At 35.5% G+C, this 21245-nt stretch overlaps 1 long non-coding RNA gene across 2 annotated transcripts in view; it reads left to right on the plus strand.

The window, feature by feature from the left end:
- The window catches only part of LOC129060009 (uncharacterized), a 46963-nt gene that overhangs the window by 17181 nt on the left and 8537 nt on the right, over nt 1–21245 (plus strand). Inside the window, exons 4-6 of one of the 2 annotated variants that reach the window (XR_008526315.2) lie at nt 7948–8040; nt 8425–8479; nt 17025–17412. The exons of the other annotated variant lie outside the window; for it this stretch is intronic. This is a non-coding gene — a long non-coding RNA (uncharacterized LOC129060009). Of the gene's footprint in view, nt 1–7947; nt 8041–8424; nt 8480–17024; nt 17413–21245 lie in introns of those variants that run through there. 2 annotated transcript variants of the gene reach the window in all.

The raw sequence follows: 21245 nt of genomic DNA on the forward strand, positions 1-21245 counted from the left end.
ACAGATATGTGTATGCCCAGGTTCATAATAGCGTTTTTCACAAAAAAACAAAAGGTGGAAGCAACCCAAGTGTCCATCAGCAGATAAATTGATAAGCGAAATGTGATATATACATACAATAGAATATTATTCATCATTCAAAAGGCAGGAAATTCTGACACAGGCTATAATATAGATGAATCTTGAAGACATTATGATTAGTGAAATAGCCAGTAACCAAAAGACAAATACTGTATTATACCAATTATATGAAGTACCTCTAGTAGTTATAGAGACAGGAAATAGAATGGTGGCTGCACAGGGCTGTGGGGAGGAGAGAATGGAGAATTATTGTTTAATGAGTACAGTTTTTCAGTAAGGAAGATGATAAGAGTCTGGAGATAAATGGTGGTAGTGGTTGCACAACAATCTACATTTACTTAGTGCCACTGAACTATACACTAAGAAATTGTTAAAATGGTAATTTTTATTATGTATATTACCACCATTAATAAAAATTTAAAAAGTTATTTTAGTTATTCTGTAATAATACAGTGACATTAAATACCACTAAAATATTTTAATTAAATTGGAAGCACAAATCTTAGAGAGATTGGATTATAAACTAGTTCTCTTTAGAATAAACCTGAGAGTAAAGCAGAATTTGGTCACCTGCGAGAGGCCCGAGAGCATCAGCCTTGAATCCACCAATGGCAAGTAACTAAAGAGGGTTCTTGGCTTCCAGAGATGATTGTGTCAATTTCACATAGTTCTATTTCTTACGAATCTCGTGCTGTAATTGGAACTTGTAGAGAATATTAGCACCTGGTAGTTTTAGTGGTTTTCACCATATTTCTCAGGATCATACTCTGTTGTCTTTTTGATTCATTTTCTTTTATTTAATTTACCTCACATAATCAGAATTCGACTAAAAAATGCAGGGACAATAGAACATTGTGGTGATTGGAACAATCACAATGTAGAAGTAAGAAAGATAATGAGAAACGCTTCATCCCACCATGGAAGGTTTTATGAGGATAGAGGCCCACAACTGGCTACCATCCTCTGGGTGTACCTAAGGGACCTATAATTTGGTGTTAATATCTAGAAGTTTGGTTTCATAGCTGTACTTCCTTGTAGTTCAAAATGTTCAAGAATTATAGGTAGTGAGGAACTGTATGGCTTCTGTGACAGGCAGAATTCTAGTAATGTCCCACCAAGATTCCTCTCCTCTCTCTATTAAATTAAACACAAATGTACTTCTGTAAAAGGAACTAGCAGATGAAATAAGGTTTCAAACCTTAAAGTGTGGAAATTACCCTGGGTAATCCAGATGGGCCCAATCTAGTCACTTAAGCCCATAAAGCAAGGAACTTTCGCTGACTGAGATGAGGATATGAGGTAAGAGAAAGATTCAAAGTGTGAGAATAACTCATGTCTCCATTGCTGAGTTGGAAGATGAAAGGAGCCTCTTACTAGGCCATGAGTACCTTTCCAGTTCCTGACAACAATGCACTACTCACTGCCAGTAAGGAAACAAGAACCTCATTCCTACAGTGCTAACAGATGAATTCAGGCAACCAATTAAATGGGTTAGAAGCAGATTCATTCCTTAAGTCTCCAGAAAGAAACACAGGTCTGCAGATGCTTTGATTTGAGTCTTGTGATATCTGAAGAAGAGGACCCAGTTACATGACTCTGACCTAAATTCTGTGATACAATAAATTTGTTTTGTTCTAAGCCACTAAATTTGTGGTAATTTTTTGCAACAGCAATAAAAAATAATGAATACACCTCCTTCATAAAGTCTCAAGTAATTGGTTAGAGGAGAAGACACCCAAAGGAAAATTTTCCTCATGTTTGCTTTAAAGAGGATGATGAGAAAAAGTTGAGATCTTCATAATGAGTCTTCCTCGTTCAATAAGAATAGATGGACAACTATGTTTTGTTGTTGTTATTGTTGTTTTGGTATCAAAAAAAGAAGCTCTGTAATTATGAGCACAGATAATTTATTGTGAAGTATAAAATACAAAGATTCAATGCAGTAATTTATCTAACATTTGGAGAAGACTCTGGTAGGAAATTGGGGTAATCATAGAGTAAAGGGAATATAGAAAATAAAATGTTGCATAATTAGTTATAATAATGGGCAGCTAGAGATTAATCTAACAGGGAGATTGGGAAATGGAGTTAAACTTACTACTGAGAATTATTTTCCCTCTGCTCTTTACGGATGTTAATTCCAAGGCAATTCTAGCCTGTCTTAAGGGTCAGCAGAAAAATCTATGCATTTCAGAAAAACCCTCAAGTCCAAAGATGGAGGCACTGGCACCTGGAAGTTTTCCAGTTCACACTAAAATGTTGACATCTGATGAAAATAGACAGGTCATGAACATTTCTGCTACACCATGTAAATGAAATAGAGCAATTTGGGGAAATTCAAAACAAATTAATTATAGTCCATGCATTGTGGTACATACAGAAAGGCCTGTCACAGGCAGCAAATATTCCCATTATGAGAGTTTTGGAAAGTGAGTGCCTAATGGTGCTCCTTAGACTATGAACTCATATTTTTTAACCTTATCATGAAAGTCCGAGAAATTATTATTTTCTGTTCATTGTCTATGGCTTGTACATTGCTAAATTCAACAAAGTGGATATGTATCATTTTGACCTATTTAACATAGTTTATTGTTCTTACAATTCTCTCTAAACACTTTATTTTGTTTATTCTCTATTAAACTGGATCTTTCTTCTTAGTCTCCTCTGTTGGTCCGGCTCCACCACTGTAATTCTAAATGTTGGGATGCCTAAATTCTGATAGAACTCTTTGCTATCCTCACTTATTCAATACGCAGTCTCCTTCAGTTTTCTGGCTATGAAAAACATCTATAAGTTCACAGCCGCCCCCCGGCCCCACTCCTTTTTTTTGTAGAGACAGAGTCTCGCTATATTGCTTAGGATGGTCTCAAACTTGTTGCCTCAAATGATCCTACTGCCTCAGCCTTCAAAAGTTCTGGGATTACAGGTATGAGCCACCACACCCAATCTAATACCCCAAATGTGTGTGTGTGTGTATAGATATATATATATATAGAGAGAGAGAGAGATATATATATATATATACACACACACACACACACACACACACACACACACATACATACATACACACACCCTGGACCTATTCTCAGAGCTGCAGACTGCTTTTTTGACATCTCCAACCTGAATATCTAATAGGTACTTTACACCTTACATGGACAAAAGCAAATACTAACTTCTTCTTCACCAAACAATGTCTTCCTCTTCATCTTTTTTTTTTTTTTTGGTGTTATGGAGGCATACTTTACAGTCACTTTGACTACTTTGTTTCAGACCACTCACATGCAAACTTTGTTACATGTGTGACCTCATCTCATTCTCTCTCACTTTCTCATCCCACTCTTTCCTTTTCATCACATATACCAGGACTCATCTAATCTCATGCTCTTTGCACTTGATCTTCTTGGCTTGTATCACCCTTCCCTTAGATCTTCAGATAGCCCTAAAATTTGTAACTTTACCTTCTTCGTATCTTTGCTCATATATCTTTCCATCACTGAAGCCTTTCTTGAAGATACTACTCTTGCTTTATCTCTGAATTCAACCCTCCTCCTTCTAGGGCTTACCTGCTTCATATTTATTTTCTTTTCCATGAATGTGTTTATGTGTGTGTATTTTACATAGGAGAATACGTGTATATAAAATTATATGAGAATATATTTTACTAATTTATGTGAGAGAATATATGTTGAGATTTTGGTCTGTTTTTGGTCTCTGCTTAATTCTTAAGATCTAGAATAGTGCCTGTCACTTAAGAAATGCTAAATATACACTTTTTAATGAATTGCCAACTCATCACTTCTACAAGGGAGCTGGGATCCATATTATCTAAAGGCCAAAGTGTGTGTTTGGTGCCTTTGGGGGATAACAGAAGGAGTGTTTCTTATTTAGTCTTTACCTCCATTATTAAGAATTATTTATCAGAACAACTTTTAAATAGTTACTTAAAATTATGAATCTTATTAGAAGGAAGAAAATGATTTATCCTTCACTACAGTGAACCCTGAAAAGTAGTGACATGTCACACTACCATAATAAAAAACCTTTTCAAGACAAAAGATCATACATAAGCTAAAATATAACTAGTTTTAAAATCAGTTTTGCATGAATCATTTTCAATATCCCCCCACTATCAGAATATATAGCCATTATATGCTACAATGTTTCCCTTAAAACTTCAATTTAATCCTAGTTTTACAAGTAATTATATATTAAATGCTCACCACCATTCATTATGCAGATATTGCTCTAGTCATTTTTGTTATCCAAATTTTGCTCTACAGTAGATTCTATAGGAAAGGCTCATGGAAAAAATATCTTCTGAGGCTTTGTATATCAGTAGGAGTTTGCAAATGCCTTTTTACTCAAATGTCAGGGTTTTTTAAGCTATAAAATCATTGCTTCAGATTTCATTTGCTTGAGTTTGTGAATATATTATTTCACATTTTTAGGGGATAAAATGCCAAAGGGTTTGATGATCTGTTGTTTATTTTTTTTCTTTTGTAAGTCACACGCCCTTTGCAGCAATGCTCAAATCATTTTTTCAATCCTAGTAAAGTTACTGAAATATATCTTGGTGTTGGTTGTTCTGGATAGACATTCTGAAATTTAACGTGTGTTTGTTCAATATGTAGTGTCAATTTCTTTCTATTATCATCAATTTTTGTTTGCTTTTTCATATTTTTTCTCTTAAGGCATCATTTGTTATGTTGATTTGCTATTTTGATTCCTCTAATTTAATCTTCATGTCTAAAATGATTTTTTTCTTTCATTTCAAATGATCTCTTGAACCACATCACCTCATTCCTCAGTGTTTTCCCAATTCTGATATAATTTGTTCACTCATGTCTTGTATTATTTTCTTAAAATCATTCAGTTTATTTTGAATTTTTTTGACATATTAGGGTTTTGATTTGCTTATGAACATATATCTCATTACCTGTGTGATGTCACTTATAATCTGTTTTTTTCCTATGGAAACATTGCATGGGATATGATGCTAATACTTTGCTGCTCATTTCAGCGGTAGGCTTGGTTCATATAGCTTTTACTATTTCACAGAATCTCCTTTCTACTATTTTTGTATAGCCATAAAAATTATGGCACCTTGCTTTCTGATTTTCCTTGTTTACTCTGTTTCTTTACCCCAACTTTCTCCCACTAATTTTTCTTTAGTATGGGAGGCCTTGTTTGGAAGAGATCCTGAGTGAATCCATTTTGAGAGTTCATAGAAATTAAGCTGCTTCAGACTTTTAATACCTAACACAGACCCTTTGCTTTTCTTCGCTACTGGAACAAGCAACTCGCCATCTAAGTGGAGCCAGTGTTCTCAAATTCTCTCACCAAGTATTCCTGTGAATATCTCTGGACTATTTTTGGAATCTCCTTTCTTTAGGTCTGTCAATTATCCCTCCGTTTTCTCTTTTACCTGTTCCAATAGCATGCCATACTTACGGCTATAGCTGCTGGCATTTTGAAGTTCATAGGGCCAGCTGATCACTAATCTTTATTTGTAAATGCTGTCCATCAGGTTTTTGTTGTTGCTTTTGTTGTTTTGATTGTTTAGTTTTTGCTATCTAGTTGCTTAGTGTGTTTTTATGTGAACGTTTGGAAAGATAAACAAATCGTACTGTCATCATTGACACTAATGTCTCAGAATCTTTGCCTTAGATGTTTAAGTAGGTGATTTTTCAATTTAATTTATGGATATAAAATGCCTTTAAGTATCTACTTAATATCTAGTTTTTCACTGATTTCAAGTAATCATAAGTTTATATAGCCTTGTGGAAACTTTTCCTTTTAAATCTAAGTAAAAACTTGGAGAACAAGCAAACCCATACAATACTTTTAAAATAAGAAATTGAAGCACAGAATCGAGGATGAAGCAGTACATATAGTTCTTCCTGTTTTAACCTCAGTGGGTTACTAAAAGCAGCAGTGCCTTTGCAATCAACCTTTCTTCCCCCAGAAGAAGTGTATGAAGACAAAATGACAGCCCCTGAGTTTCTGTACATCTTTCTGCTTCAGGAAGGGTTGTAATTCATCCCTCAAAGGGCTTGGCAAACTCTACTTGCTTATCAGACATAGACTTCTTCCATCCCAAAGAACAAAGGAGAAAGGAGGTATACATATATCTTCCCAGTCTTCCTATTTTAGATACAGATAATGAACCCTAAGAATCAAGGATTGGACTCTAGGGCATCAAGCAGTACTGTGCTAAAATGACCCCGGAAAACACATTACTTTTTATTGCCTAGGCAAAAATCTCTCCAGGCTGGATATCCTCCCTTCTCCTACTGTGTGTCCAATGTATCCAAGATCCCTAAGTGCTGAGCATCAGACTTTTCTAAAATCCTTATGAAAATTTGCACATGCTGATTTAGGCAACCTGGTACTGAGCAGATTACTTATTATCCCTCTGACAACATTGCTTTCCTATTTGCCCTAAAAGAAAGACATATGGGACAGAGTTCTTTCTCTGAGGTATATAGGTGTGGCATGTCCAGCAAAATACACTGAACCTAGCACATAGTGACAACAGGGAGATAACAGCACATTTTCACTCACTGATGATCTTAGCATCTAAGTTTCCACGACGAAGCCTATTCCTTAACTTAAACAATGGAATGTGTGGATTTTGCCTTAAGCCCTGCTCTGCTGGATAACAAGTGTCAGCTGCAAAAAGACCCATGCCTGTCATACTGTAAACACTCAAAATAAAATAAAAAGCATCATTAAAGTATTTAGCCAATTTTTTTGCACATCAAAAGTGCTCCATATATTTTAGTTCTGAGTTTACTTATGCTCCAGGTATAAAATTATCATCATTTGAATTAAAATTTTATGATGAATTTCTAATAAACTAATTTTAGAGAAGTTTTAGGTTCACAGAAAAACTGAGTGAAAAACACAGCGAGTTAGCATATCCTCCTGCCTCCAACCCCAAATTTCACATTATCAACATCTCATACCAAAGGAGCATATTTGTTACAATCAATGAGCCTATATTGATACATCATCACCCAAAGTTTACATTTGGGTTCACTTTTGGTACATTCTATGGATTTTTGACAGAAGTATGACATACATCCTCCGTTAAAGGAACATACAAATTATTTCACTATCTTAACAGTTCTCTGTGCTCTGCCTGTAGGTCCCTCCCTCCAAGCTTAGCCCTGACAACCACACCCATCTTTTTTACTGATGCCATAGTCTTGTCTTTTCCAGAATGTCATATAGTTAGAGTCATACAGTATGAACACTTTTCAGTTTTGTTTCTTTTATTTAGTAATATGCATTTATGGTTTCTCCATGTCTTTTCAGAGCTTGATAATTAATTTTTAGTGCCAAATAACATTTCATTTTCTACGTGTAACACCATTTATTTACCCACACACCTATTGAAGGACATTTAGTTGTTTTGAAGTTTTGGCAATTATGAATAAAGCTGCTATAAATATCCATGTGCAGCTTTTGTGTAGAATACATTTTCATCTTTTGGGGGTAAATACCAAAGTGCATGTTTGCTAGATTGTATTATAAGGAGATGTTTAGTTTTGTAAGAAACTTCCAAAATGTCTTCCACAGACTGTAACATTGCATTCCCACCAGCAATGAATGAGAATTACTGCTCCACAACCTCACTAGAAGTTGATATTGTTAGTGTTCTGGATTTGGGCCATTCTAATAGGTGTGCGGTGGGTATCTCATTGTTGTTTTAATTTACATTTTCCTAATGACATGTAATGTGAAGCATCTTTTTGCATCCTTATTTGCCATGTCTTCTTCATGTTGTATCTGTTCAGGTCTTTGGCCTAGTTTTTAATCGGGTTGTTTGTATTCTTATTATTTTTTATATTCGTGTAGAGATGAGATGTCACTATGTTGCCCAGGCTGGCCTCAAACTCCTGGCCTCAAGCAGTGTTCCTGCTTCAGCCTCCTAAAGTGCTGGGATTACAGGTGAGCCACAATGGCTGACTTCTTATTGTTAAATTTTAACAGTTGTTTGCGTATTTTGAATAACAGTTTTTTTATCAGATGTGTCTTTTACAAATATTTCCTCCCAATTTGTAACTTGTTGTTTCATTCTCTTGACATTGTCTTTCACAGAGCAGAAATTTTTAATTTTACTGAATTCCAGCTTATCAATTATTTTATTCATGGATGTGCCTCTGATGTTATACCTAATAATAATCACCATACCCAGGGTCATCTAGGTTTCAAACTTGTAGAAGTTTGACAGTTTTGTGTTTTACATGTCACTCTATAATTCACTTTGAGTTATGTATTGTAAAGGACGTGAGATGTGTCTAATTTTTTTTTTTTTTTTTTTTTTGCATGTAGACGTCCGGTTGAATTGCTTTACCTCCTCTGTCAAAAATCAGCTGACTACATTTCTGTGAGTCTATTTCTTGATTCTTTCTTCTGTTCTATTGGTCTATTTGTCTGTCTTGTCTCCAATACCACACTATTTTGGTTACTATAGCTATATAGTAAATCTTGAAGTCAGATAGTGTCAGTCCTTTGTTCTTCCCCTTGAATACTGTGTTGGCTATTCTGGGTCTTTTGTGTCTCTGGAATATGGTAATAATCTATAATAATCATCCCCAGGTAGCCTACATAATAGTGTGGAGATAGAGAATTAAACATGTTCTGTCTCATTTCAGTACAGCTAACTTCAGTGTTAAGAAATGACTAGATATTTTTCTGCTTTGCTGATGGAGGCAGCAGAGCTAAGAAATAAAGGAAAAATGATAACAACACCATGATTTTTCCTAAATAAAGTATTTTTCTTATGTTGATCAAGTTTGACTTTAACATTCCTTAATTCAGAAACTCTGTCTAGTTATTTAAGTTGTAACTGCTTGGAATGAAGTCTCAACAGTTATCACATGATGATGTATTGTTCATAAGCAGGACTTCTGACTCATCACACATACTATGCTAGCTGTAGGATTTTTGTAGATATTCTTTATCAAGTTGAGGAAGTTCCCCACTATTCCTAGGTTACTGGGAGTTTTTATAAATGGGTGTTGAATTTTTTCAAGTGCTTTTTTTTTTTTGCAGCTATTGATATAATCATGTGATTGTTTTAGGGTGTTGATGTGATTGATTTCATTAACTAATATTTGAATTTTGAACCAGCCTTATAAGTTTGAGACAATACTACTTTGGATCTATGTTCATGAGAGATTTTGGTCTGTAGCTTTTTTACTTTTTTTAAGTTTTTGTTGGTATATAATAGTTGGACATATTTTGGGAGTACATGTGATATTTTAATACATATATACAATGTGTATTGCTCAAATCAAGGTAATTGAAATAGTCATCACCTTAACATTTATCTTTTCCTGGTGTTGAGAATGTTACAATTCTTCTTTTCTAGCTATTTTGAAATATATAATAAATAATTATTAACTATATTTCTGTACCAAACTGTAGAATACTAGAACTTATTTTCTATCTAACTCTTATCTTTGTACACCTTGACATATTCCTCTTTATTATCTCTACTTCCCTTCCCAGCCTCTGAAAACCACCATTCTATTATCCACCTTCATGAGATATTTTCTTGTGATGTCTTTTCTGATTTGGGTATAATGGGAATACTGTCCTCATGGAATGCATTAAGAAGTAGTCTCTGTTTCTGTAGTCTAAAAGACATTATAAAAATTGATGTAATTTCTGCTTTAAAGATTTGTTAAAATTCATCAGTAAGCCTACCTGTCTTCTTTTTTCTAGTTTTTAGTATTATTATTTATTCAATTTCTGTAATAGATATGGGACTATTTAGATTGTCCACTTCATGTTCTGCATATACAAGTCAAAAAATAAATTTGAAAAAATAAATTGCCTGTTTCTTCCTGTGTGCCTGTGTGAGTTTTGGCAGATTGTATCTTTCAATGAATTGGTGGATTTCTTAGAGCTTATCAAATTTGGGAGCATAAAATTGTGATAGTATTTTTTTATTATCATTGTAATGTCCATACAATCTGCAGTGAACTCCCCTAACTACCCTCTTTTATTTCTGCTATTAGTAATTTGTAATTTCTGTCTTTATTTTATTTTATTTTATTTTTTTTAGCTACCCTGGCTATATATGTGTACTTTTTTTTTTTCTTTTGACAGAATTTCACTCTGTCATCAGACTGGAGTACAATGGCATGATCTCAGCTCACTGAAACCTCTGCCTCCTGGGTTCAAGTGATTCTCCGGCCTCAGCCTCCCAAGTAGCTGGAATTACAGGCATATACCACCAAGCCCAGCTAATTTTGTATTTTTAGTAGAGATGGGGTTTCATCATGTTGGCCGGACTGGTCTTGAACTCCTGACCTCAGATGATCCGCCCACCTTGGCCTCCCGAAGTGCTGGGATTACAGGAGTGAGCTACCTCTCATGGCCTATAATGTATGTTTAAAAAACATAATTCACCATCCTTGTTAGTGAAATTTCATTACCCAAACCCTTTTTTTCTCTATTAAAGTACTTGCTTTGGGGAAAAAAAAAATAAAAAATCTGGTCTATACTGATAGAACACATATGCGAATTTAATTTTTTTTAAGCTGAATCAAGGTGTCATTTCATTACCATAAGACTGTCTTCCTTTTATAATTTAGGAATTTAGTTTTTTTTTTAACCTAGGGAATATAAAAGTGGTTTTCTGTCAATGTTTGAATTTAGTCAATAATGCATTCATTCATTTACTTAATCATAAGTAATAATGAAGAACATTGTAGTATGCACTGTGCTGATTTCTGGAATATAGTAACAAATACACAATTTTCACGCAACCTACATAATAGTGGGGAGATAGAGAATTAAACATGGTCTATCTCATTTCATTACAGGTAACTTCAGATTTATGAAAAAAGACTAGCTATTGTTCTACTTTGCAGATGGAGCAGCAGAGCTAAGAAATAAAGGAAAACTAATAACAAACCATGATTTTTTCTAAATGAAGAATCGCTTTTCCATTAATCAAGTTTCACTTTATTCCTTAATTCAGAATCTAAATTTAGGCTGGGCACATTGGCTCACACCTATAATCTCAGCACTTTGGGAGGCTGAGTTCGATCACTTGAGGCCGGAAGTTTGAGACCACCCTGGGCAACAAAGCAAGATCCCGACTCTATATATAAAAATACAATTTTAAAAAGTAGGCAGGTGTAGTGGCATGTGCCTGTAGTCCTAGCTATGCAGAAATAGGAAGAGTGCTTGAACCAAGGAGTTGGAGGCTCTAGTGAGCTATGACCATGCTGCTGTACTCCAGCCTGGACAACCAACTGTAATCCTGTCGAAAGAAAGAAAGAATTTTTATGTTAAACCTGTTGCTCAAAAGTTGACAATTTCTTTTTTTTAACTATACATAAGGTGGGTCTCTACTACTTTTTTTGTAAAGTCTACCATGATGATAAAATCAGTGAGCTTCTGATATTTTCATGTGTTGTAAGTGGGAAAAATAATCTGTGTAGATACATCTTGCTTTTGAAGAGTCACAAAGATATTGTTAGGCAGTCAAAGCAGATAATTACCACACTTGAAAGTTCGCAAGGCTTTCCCTAGAAGTAGCTATAATTTGCCAACAGCCACTGCTTCCAGTCCTCCTTTTCAACCTCATTCTCATACAGCCTCAGCTATCTAGATGAATATTTTTCAATGACTCCATTTAAACTTCGTAGAACTTTCTGGGACCTAGATAATTACATACTATCTATTGCAGATATAAATCTATGTAAACCTCCAGATATAAACCACTGAAGTCCAATGTGGATGAGACCTCTTCTTCCTCATCACAGTAAACAGAGTGATATTCTCAACAGCTAATGCTGAATGTATTAATCAGCATTACCTCCAGTGGGGCATTCCCATTTAATTTGTAATAAAATCTAAGTTCCGAAAATAAAAGACTCTGCAGGCTGAATCAATCTAGAGAGATCCAAACACACAAATCCATGCTTTCCCCAGATCATTTCTAAACAACTCGTGTTGAGTATCTCTGAAAACCTAGGAAATGTAAAACCAAGAAGACTGAGTTTAGAAATTTATTTCAAACTTTGACTAGTAGTAATATCTTGAATATACTTGAATAATGAAATTAAGAGTGGAATGTGAGCCAATACATTTGAGTTCTAGACCTGGAAAGAGCACTAATTTATTATTGTGTGAGATTAGGCAGTTTATTTTATTTTTCTGCACCTAAATGTGTTCCTCTGCAAAATGAAGGTTTGCCTCTGGAATACTTTCTTTCTCCATCATGCAAGAGCATCAGTATGGAGAACAATCTTTCAGAGCTAACATATTCACAGTAGGAGTTCCTTAGGGTGTCTATGAGTTATGATACTTTAGCAACTGAAAAAACATTGGTACAGTAAAAGCATCAAATTTAAGAACTGGTTATATACTGCAAGCAGTGTTAGAGAAAGAATAATGAGTTGTAAAAACACATAAACAATGCCTCTTCTGTAGGATCTAATGCAATGACTTGGCTTGAACAAAACTAAATTTCTTCACCTCCCATGAGAATTTCTGATATTGCTTATATACATGAATAGAAATTTCTCATCTTTATACATGTGAGATAACTTTTTTCAAGTTTCAAGAAATATACATGTTGGTTAGTATGCCAGGGATCCTTGTATCTATCATACTATGTTGGCATTCAAAAACATAGAAAAGCTGGAAATATCAAAGGGAATAGGAAAACTACAAAATCACATTTATAATTTTGGATTAGAAGAATAAAGTATAGTTTCTGGGATCATGTAGCCTGACTCCATAAGAGTCTTCATTATACTCCTATCCTAAAATGAATGATTATGTTTAATTAAGAAATATTGAGTTTGGACATCATTTTTTCATCACCCACTGAGAATTACAATACTAAGACATCACCACTAAAGGGTTCATAATTATTAGGAGTAGTAACATTCTAAACAGTATTATCAGGTTATAGAAGAAATTTCTATATATGGAAGGAATTGGAAGTCATCTTCCAATGCTAAGAGGTTATTATTATAACTGGAAAAGTGAAGTTTTCTTATCTGATGAAACAGCTTCACACATTAGAAAGCAGGTTGAGGAAAAGAAATGCATGTGTGGAAGAATATTTTGAATAATGAAACATAGAAATAGAGGGTAAGCTACAGGAGAAGACGGAATAGAGAAAATAGTCATTCTTTCTAAGCAAATGTTGATAAATGTATAAGACAATGAAACAGAATCTGAAATAGGCATGCAACATGAAGCTGTATTCCAAGCATGAACTCATACTTCAAAAACATGTTAATCATGTATTAGCCATTTAAATAAAGTAATTTCTCCGCCTTACTTCTCCCTTCCCCCAAAAAGAGTCCTCGTTTGAACACAAAGAATTACTTGTAGTTGCTTGTTTACTTTTTTCACCATGTTGAGATTTTCCAAGGTCAGCATTACCTTACCTGCTTTTGATCAATGACTGTAATTGTGAATCTATGCACATAGACAGTGCTCAATAAATAGTTGATGATAATGATAATTTTCACTGCTTCTGTTACAACCTAGATTTCTTCTTTCTTTTTCTGTGAGAAGATAAAAATGAGTTCAATATCTCAAGCTGCTTAGAGACCACATTAAATTCCAACTATTCTTCCCAAATTCTGTATTTTACTACATGGCCAATTTGTAAAATAGGTTTCTTTCTTACACTATTTTATTAACTTTAATTCACTTTTCAATTTTGCTGTCTCTTCTATTGTCTGGCTTAAAAATAAATGATTCTTTTTAACTCTTTTTATTTCATTAGTCATTAAGTTTTACATACTTGTGTATGAAGAATACAGTGATAGGATTAATACTACAATTACTCTGCTTAGAGGGGATTGGTGTGTGTGTAGGTGTGTGTGTGTTGCATATTCTCAAATAGCCGTAGCTCTCTTATTTATATAATTTGACATATTAAAAGATAATCAAATGCAAGGTTATAGCCTAATTGGTTTCGAAAGTCAAAGAAAAGAAAACAGTTATGGTACTTCACGGAGGTTGCATATTCAGAGATGGTTACAATTCTGTTTTTCTTTTCTCAGCAACAGCAAAAAGAAAGAAAGCACATGATTCTATATCAATTGTTACAGTAGGAATTTGCAGTTTAAGAACTACCTAGTAGAAACAAGAATAATTTAATGTGAAAAGCTGCAGAGTATATTTCATATAAACCAGTTATGAAGTTGCATTATGCTGATTGTATAAAACCATGCTTGAGAAAGGCTCTACAGAGAGAAACTTACACTTTCAGTCATTCAATATCTTTATAGAATTCTGCCACTGTTGAGTGACTGCCACCTCCTAAATTTTCATATGTAAATTCTTTGCTGAGTGCCTTGAAAGCTCTGTTACTTACTACCTTTAATGCATTCTTAAAAGGCAAGTGGTACACGGGGGATGAACTGTGACCTTTTGGTAAGAGGATGACATCTCTTTGTAATATGTTCTTATACCCAGCTGACTTAAAATATGTCATTATAAAAGGGATTTGGCGGTTGTTAAAATTTTGTTAACATATTCATAAAAAATAATGTGTGAATTATTATTCCATTCACCCATTAAAAAAAGGTTATTCAATTCCCATTTGGTGCTCAGATTTCATGTAATATTAGATCACTTGTATACCTGACAAAACCCAGAAAAGTCAGTATAGTATGCTAGTGTTTTATTGAACAAGCCAAAATTTATTTTATATACTTGAACGTTTTATGTATTAGTTTGAGAGTTTAGAATTTGAAGAATCCGTTTAGTTATTCCATTTTATATATCAAGAATAAATGGCTTAAATTTAATGTTTGTTTGTGCATGTGTTGTGTTTGTGTGTGTGTTTTGTAACACTGGTTCTGTACTGTTTAGTTTGTATGAACATTTATGTTAGAGTTAACAAAACCTTTCCTTTTTGAATTCTTATTTTAGTGGCACACCAACATAGCTCTAGTGAATCAAGACTAAATACTCTCAGGGGAGAAAACTAGATAACAGGGGTAGAGTAAACTCACTGTTGATTACCACTGGTAAGCAATGGAATACAGTCGCCACTCTAAAGTTTGATAGCCCAATACTAAAAATTACACCCTAAAAGAACACATTAAAAAAAAAAAAAAGCTTATTCCTGGAATGTGTATAGTGAAAGAGTATTTTGTTTTTATATAACTTTAAAAATATTTTTATTAAAAAAACAAAATGTGTTTCAGAGAAATTACAGCAACAAGCAAAAGAAAAAGAATAACAAATAAAAATTTGAATTGTTACCTACAATCATTGTCAAAACCATGTGTGCATTCAAATTTTGTGTGTGAATTATGCCATATCATTAAACTTCCATTTTTAAAATATATTTGAGAACATGTCCATGCTTATAGAAATATTTGGGCCACAGAACTTTCTGATATTTAATTGTCTAATACACTACACAGTTTTTCATAACTACTTGTTTGGTTATAATTTCTCATGTACAGAAAAGTTCCAAGACTAGTGCAGGAATTCCCATATGCCCTTTACCTGCATTCACTATTGTTCACATTTTAATCTCTTTCCTCTCTGTCTTTCTCTCTCTTTCCTTTTCCTCACTTTCTTGTCTTATATACAAGTTCCTGCATGTGTGTGCACAGGTGCACACACACACAAATTATTTTACTTTGCTGAACTATTTAAGAATAAGTTAGAGAAACAATGTCTCTTCATCCCTAAATACTTCAGCATCTAGTTCCTAAGAATAAAGACATTCACTTTTATAAATAAAGTGAAGTTTTGAAAATTAAAAAAATTATCAGTGGTGCAAAATTGCTGTCTGAATCATAATCAGCATTTAATTTCATTGATTATTCCAATAATTTCTGCTATAATGATCTTTTCTTGAAGCAGGATGAAAACCTGGACCAACTCATGATTTCATTCTCATGGCCCTTTAGTGTTCTTTATTCTGGAATACATTCTCAACATTTCCTTGTTTCTTGTCATTGACATTTTTGAGAGTTAGGAAAAGACAGTTTGTAGAATGCCCCTTTATCTGAATTTGCGTGTTTCCTTGTGATTAAATTTAGATTATACGTTGTGGTCAGGAATAAAATAGAAGTGACATGTATTTCTACATACATCTTATAAGGAGGCATATGTTATTTTGTTCTAATATTGGTGATTTTTACATTTAATGATTTTTGTGTTATTCCTCAGGTTTCTTCACCATGAAGTTATTACTTTTCTTCTGCAGTTAATAAGTAATTTAGGAATAGATTATATAAATATCATATTCTTCATAAAAAATGTCCCCCATGTGTTTTAGCATCTATACTTTCTGTTATTATTAGTTGACATCTTTAAAGCAGTTTTTCTATCTCCCCACTTATTTATTTGAATCTATATGGCTCATGGGTAGTTATTGTTTTCAATGGGTTTTGTTATTATAATTATTTTTGATGCTATTATTGTCCTGGATTTGACAAATAGAAGTCCCTTCAAGATGGTTCCTGTGTCTATTTGATATGGCTCCATGATTTTCTAATTGACATTTTAATTGAAACAATTCTAGACTCACATAAACTTTAAAGAAATAATACAAAAAGATTACATGTGTCCTTTATTCAGTTTTACCCAACGGTAACAACTTGCAAAGCTATGGTATACTATCACAACCAAGTTATTTACATTGATATAACCCACCAATTTTATACAGATTTCCCCAGTTTTATTTGTACCTGTTTGTTTGTATATTTACATCTACACAATTATGGCACCTGTAGACACTAGTGTACCCAATGCCACAATAAAGATACTGAAAATCCCAACACGACAAGGACCTTGGAGTTCTTTTTTAATTACTGCCACTTCTTCCTTCCTACTTGGTCCCTAGCCTCTGGTCACCATTAAATAATCTGTTCTCCATTTCTTTCTTTCTTTTTCTTTTTTTTTCATTTCAAAACTGTTAGGCTGGACGCAGTGGCTCACATCTGTAATCCGAGCACTTTTGGAGGCCAAGGCAGGAGGATCACGAGGTCAAGAGATCGAGACCATCCTGACCAACATGGTGAAACCCCGTCTCTACTAAAAATACAAATATTGGCTGGGCATGGTGGCGCACGCCTGTTGTCCCAGCTATTCGGGAGGCTGAGGCAGGAGAATCGCTTGAACCCGGGAGGCAGAGGTTTCAGTGAGCCAAGATCACTCTACTGCACTCCAGCCTGGTGACAGAGCGAGACTCTGTCTCAAAACAAAACAAAACAAAACAAACAAAACAAAAACTGTTATATAAATGGAATCATACAGTATGTAGAATTGTGGAATTTTTTTTTCAAGTAAGCATACTTCCTTGGGACTTTATTCAAATTGTTGCCTATATCATTACTACATTCCTTTATGTTGCTGAGTTATATATATGTATCTCTCTCAGATTTTAAACCATTCATCTCTTTGTTTGTTTTTTAAAAGAACATCTGGACTCCTTCCAACTGCTGTGAACATGCCTACACAGGTTTTTATGTGAACATCAGTTTCATTTCTCTGAGATGAATACCCAGGATTGCAAATGCTAGATTGAATGGTAATTGCATGTCTAGTTTTACAAGAGAGTGCCAAACGGCTTTCCAGATAAAATGTAAAATGCTGTACCATTTTACATTCCCATTAGCAATCCAAGGGTGATTCACGTTCTCTGCATCTTTGCCACAATTTGGTGTCATTACTATTTTTTACTTTAACCATTCTAAAAAGTGCGTAGTGATGTCTCACTTTGGTTTTAATTTGCATTTCCCTGATGGCTAATGATGTTGAACATCTCTTCATGTGCGTATGTGCCATCTGTATATCCTCTTGGTTTAAACGTCTGTTCATGACTTTCGTTTAAATGTCTGTTCATGTCTTTTGTTCATTTGTATAGGTTGTTTTGCTACTGTTGAGTTTTGAAAGTTCTTTGTATATTCTTGACACTAGTTTTTGGTCAAATATGTGGTTTATAAATATTTTGTCCAAGTCTATGGCTTGTCTTTTCATCTTTTTTGCATTGGCCTTCACAAAGCTAATTTTTCACTTTTGATGGGTTTTGATTGGTTAATGTTTATTTTTATAGATAATGTGTTTGGTTTCACGTCAGACTCTTTGCCTAGACCCCAAATATTTTTCCATATTATTATTCTAAAAACTTTATATTTTTATATCAATAATACAATTTGAGTTAAATTTTATTTAATTATGAGGTTTATGACAATTTTCATTTTTTTGGACTATGGAAGCTCAGTTATTCCAGTACTGTTTGTTGAAAAGGTTATATATTCTCTATTGAATTGTTTTTGCATCTTTGTAAAAAACAAAGCAATTGAGGATATTTGTGTGGGTCCATTTCTGGACACTCTATTTTGTCCAGTTCATCAAAACGTCTCTCCACCAATATCCCATTACACTGTCTTGATTACTGTACTTACATAGTAATCTATAATATTGCATAGAGTAGTTCTTCCTATTTTATTATTTTTTTATACAGAATTTGTAAGGTAATCTAGGTTCCATGCTATTCGATATAAATTTTAGAATGTGTGTCTCTGTTTTCAAAAATGCAGATTCTTGCTAAGATTTTGATAGAAAATGCATACAATCTATGAATCAATTTGGAGATAATTTACATTTTTACTATGTTGATTCTCCCAATTCATGAATATATATGTTTCCACTTATTTAGGCCTTTGATTTTTCATAAGCAATCATTAATTCTCAACATAGAAATTCTGTAGATATGTTTTTATCAATGAATACCCTAAAAATGTATTTTCTGGCCAGGCGCGGTGGCTCACACCTGTAATCCCACCACTTTGGCAGGCGAACGACCTGCAGTCAGGAATTTGAGACCAGTCTGACCAACATGGAGAAATCCCACCTCTACTAAAAATAAAAAATTAGCTGGGCATGGTGGCATATGCCTGTAATCCAGCTACTCAGGAGGCTGAGGCAGGAGAATAGCTTGAACCAGGGAGGCAGAGATTGCTGTGAGCCGAGATCGCTCCATTGCACTCTAGCCTGGGCAACAAGAGTGAAATTCCATCTCAAAAAAAAAAAAAATGTACCGGGGGAGGAGCCAAGATGGCCGAATAGGAACAGCTCCGGTCTACAGCTCCCAGCACGAGCAACGCAGAAGACAGGTGATTTCTGCATTTCCATCTGAGGTACCATGTTCATCTCACTAGGGAGTGCCAGACAGTGGGCGCAGGTCAGTGGGTGAGTGCACCCTGCGCCAGCCAAAGCAGGGGCGAGGCATTGCCTCCCTCGGGAAGTGCAAGGGGTCAGGGAGTTCCCTTTCCAGGGGTGACAGACGGCACCTGGAAAATCGGGCCACTCCCACTGGCATACTGTGCTTTTCCGACTGGCTTAGGAAACGGTGCCCCAGGAGAGTATAGCCCGCACCTGGCTCAGAGGGTCCTACGCCCACGGAGACTCGCTGATTGCTAGCACAGCAGTCTGAGATCAAACAGCAAGTCAGCAGCGAGGCTGGGGGAGGGGCGCCCGCCATTGCCCAGGCTCGCTTAGGTAAACAAAGCAGCCGGGAAGCTTGAACTGGGTGGAGCCCACCACAGCTCAAGGAGGCCTGCCTGCCTCTGTAGGCTCCACCTCTGGGGGCAGGGCACAGACAAACAAAAAGACAGCAGTAACCTCTGCAGACTTAAATGTCCCTGTCTGACAGCTTTGAGGAGAGCAGTGGTTCTCCCAGCACGCAGCTGGAGATCTGAGAGTGGGCAGACTGCCTCCTCAAGTGGGTCCCTGACCCCTGACCCCCAAGCAGCCTAACTGGGAGGCACCCCCCAGCAGGGGCAGACTGACACCTTACACGGCCGGCCAGGCACTCCAACAGACCTGCAGCTGAGGGTCCTGTCTGTTAGAAGGAAAACTAACAGAAAGGACATCCACACCAAAAACCCATCTGTGCATCACCATCATCAAAGACCAAAAGTAGATAAAACCACAAAGATGGGGAAAAAACAGAGCAGAAAAACTGGAAACTCTAAAAAGCAGAGTACCTCTCCTCCTCCAAAGGAACGCAGTTCCTCACCAGCAACGGAACAAAGCTGGACGGAGAATGACTTTGACGAGCTGAGAGAAGAAGGCTTCAGATGATCAAATTACTCCGAGCTACGGGAGGATATTCAAACCAAAGGCAAAGAAGTTGAAAACTTTGAAAAAAATTTAGAAGAATGTATAACTAGAATAACCAATACAGAGAAGTGCTTAAAGGAGCTGATGGAGCTGAAAACCAAGGCTCGAGAACTACGTGAAGAATGCAGAAGCCTCAGGAGCCGATGCAATCAAATGGAAGAAAGGGTATCAGCCCTGGAAGATGAAATGAATGAAATGAAGCGAGAAGGGAAGTTTAGAGAAAAAAGAATAAAAAGAAACGAGCAAAGCCTCCAAGAAATGTGGGACTATGTGAAAAGACAAAATCTACGTCTGATTGGTGTACCTGAAAGTGACGGGGAGAATGGAAACAAGTTGGAAAACACTCTGCAGGATATTATCCAGGAGAACTTCCCCAATCTAGCAAGGCAGGCCAACATTCAGATTCAGGAAATACAGAGAACGCCACAAAGATACTCCTCGAGAAGAGCAACTCCAAAACACGTAATTATCAGATTCATCAAAGTTGAAATGAAGGAAAAAATGTTAAGGGCAGCCAGAGAGAAAGGTCGGGTTACCATCAAAGGGAAGCCCATCAGACTAACAGCGGATCTCTCGGCAGAAACCCTACAAGCCAGAAGAGAGTGGGGGCCAATATTCAACATTCTTAAAGAAAAGAATTTTCAACCCAGAATTTCATATCCAGCCAAACTAAGCTTCATAAGTGAAGGAGAAATAAAATACTTTACAGACAAGCAAATGCTGAGAGATTTTGTCACCAGCAGGCCTGCCCTAAAAGAGCTCCTGAAGGAAGCGCTAAACATGGAAAGGCACAACCGGTACCAGCCACTGCAAAATCATGCCAAAATGTAAAGACCATCCAGACTAGGAAGAGACTGCATCAACTAACGAGCAAAATAACCAGCTAACATCATAATGACAGGAAAAAATTCACACATAACAATATTAACTTTAAACGTAAATGGACTAAATGCTCCAATTAAAAGACACAGACTGGCAAATTGGATAAAGACTCAAGACCCATCAGTGTGCTG

This window comes from Pongo abelii, chromosome 5 (assembly GCF_028885655.2).
Source record: "Pongo abelii isolate AG06213 chromosome 5, NHGRI_mPonAbe1-v2.0_pri, whole genome shotgun sequence".
NCBI classification, from domain to species: Eukaryota; Metazoa; Chordata; class Mammalia; order Primates; family Hominidae; genus Pongo; species Pongo abelii.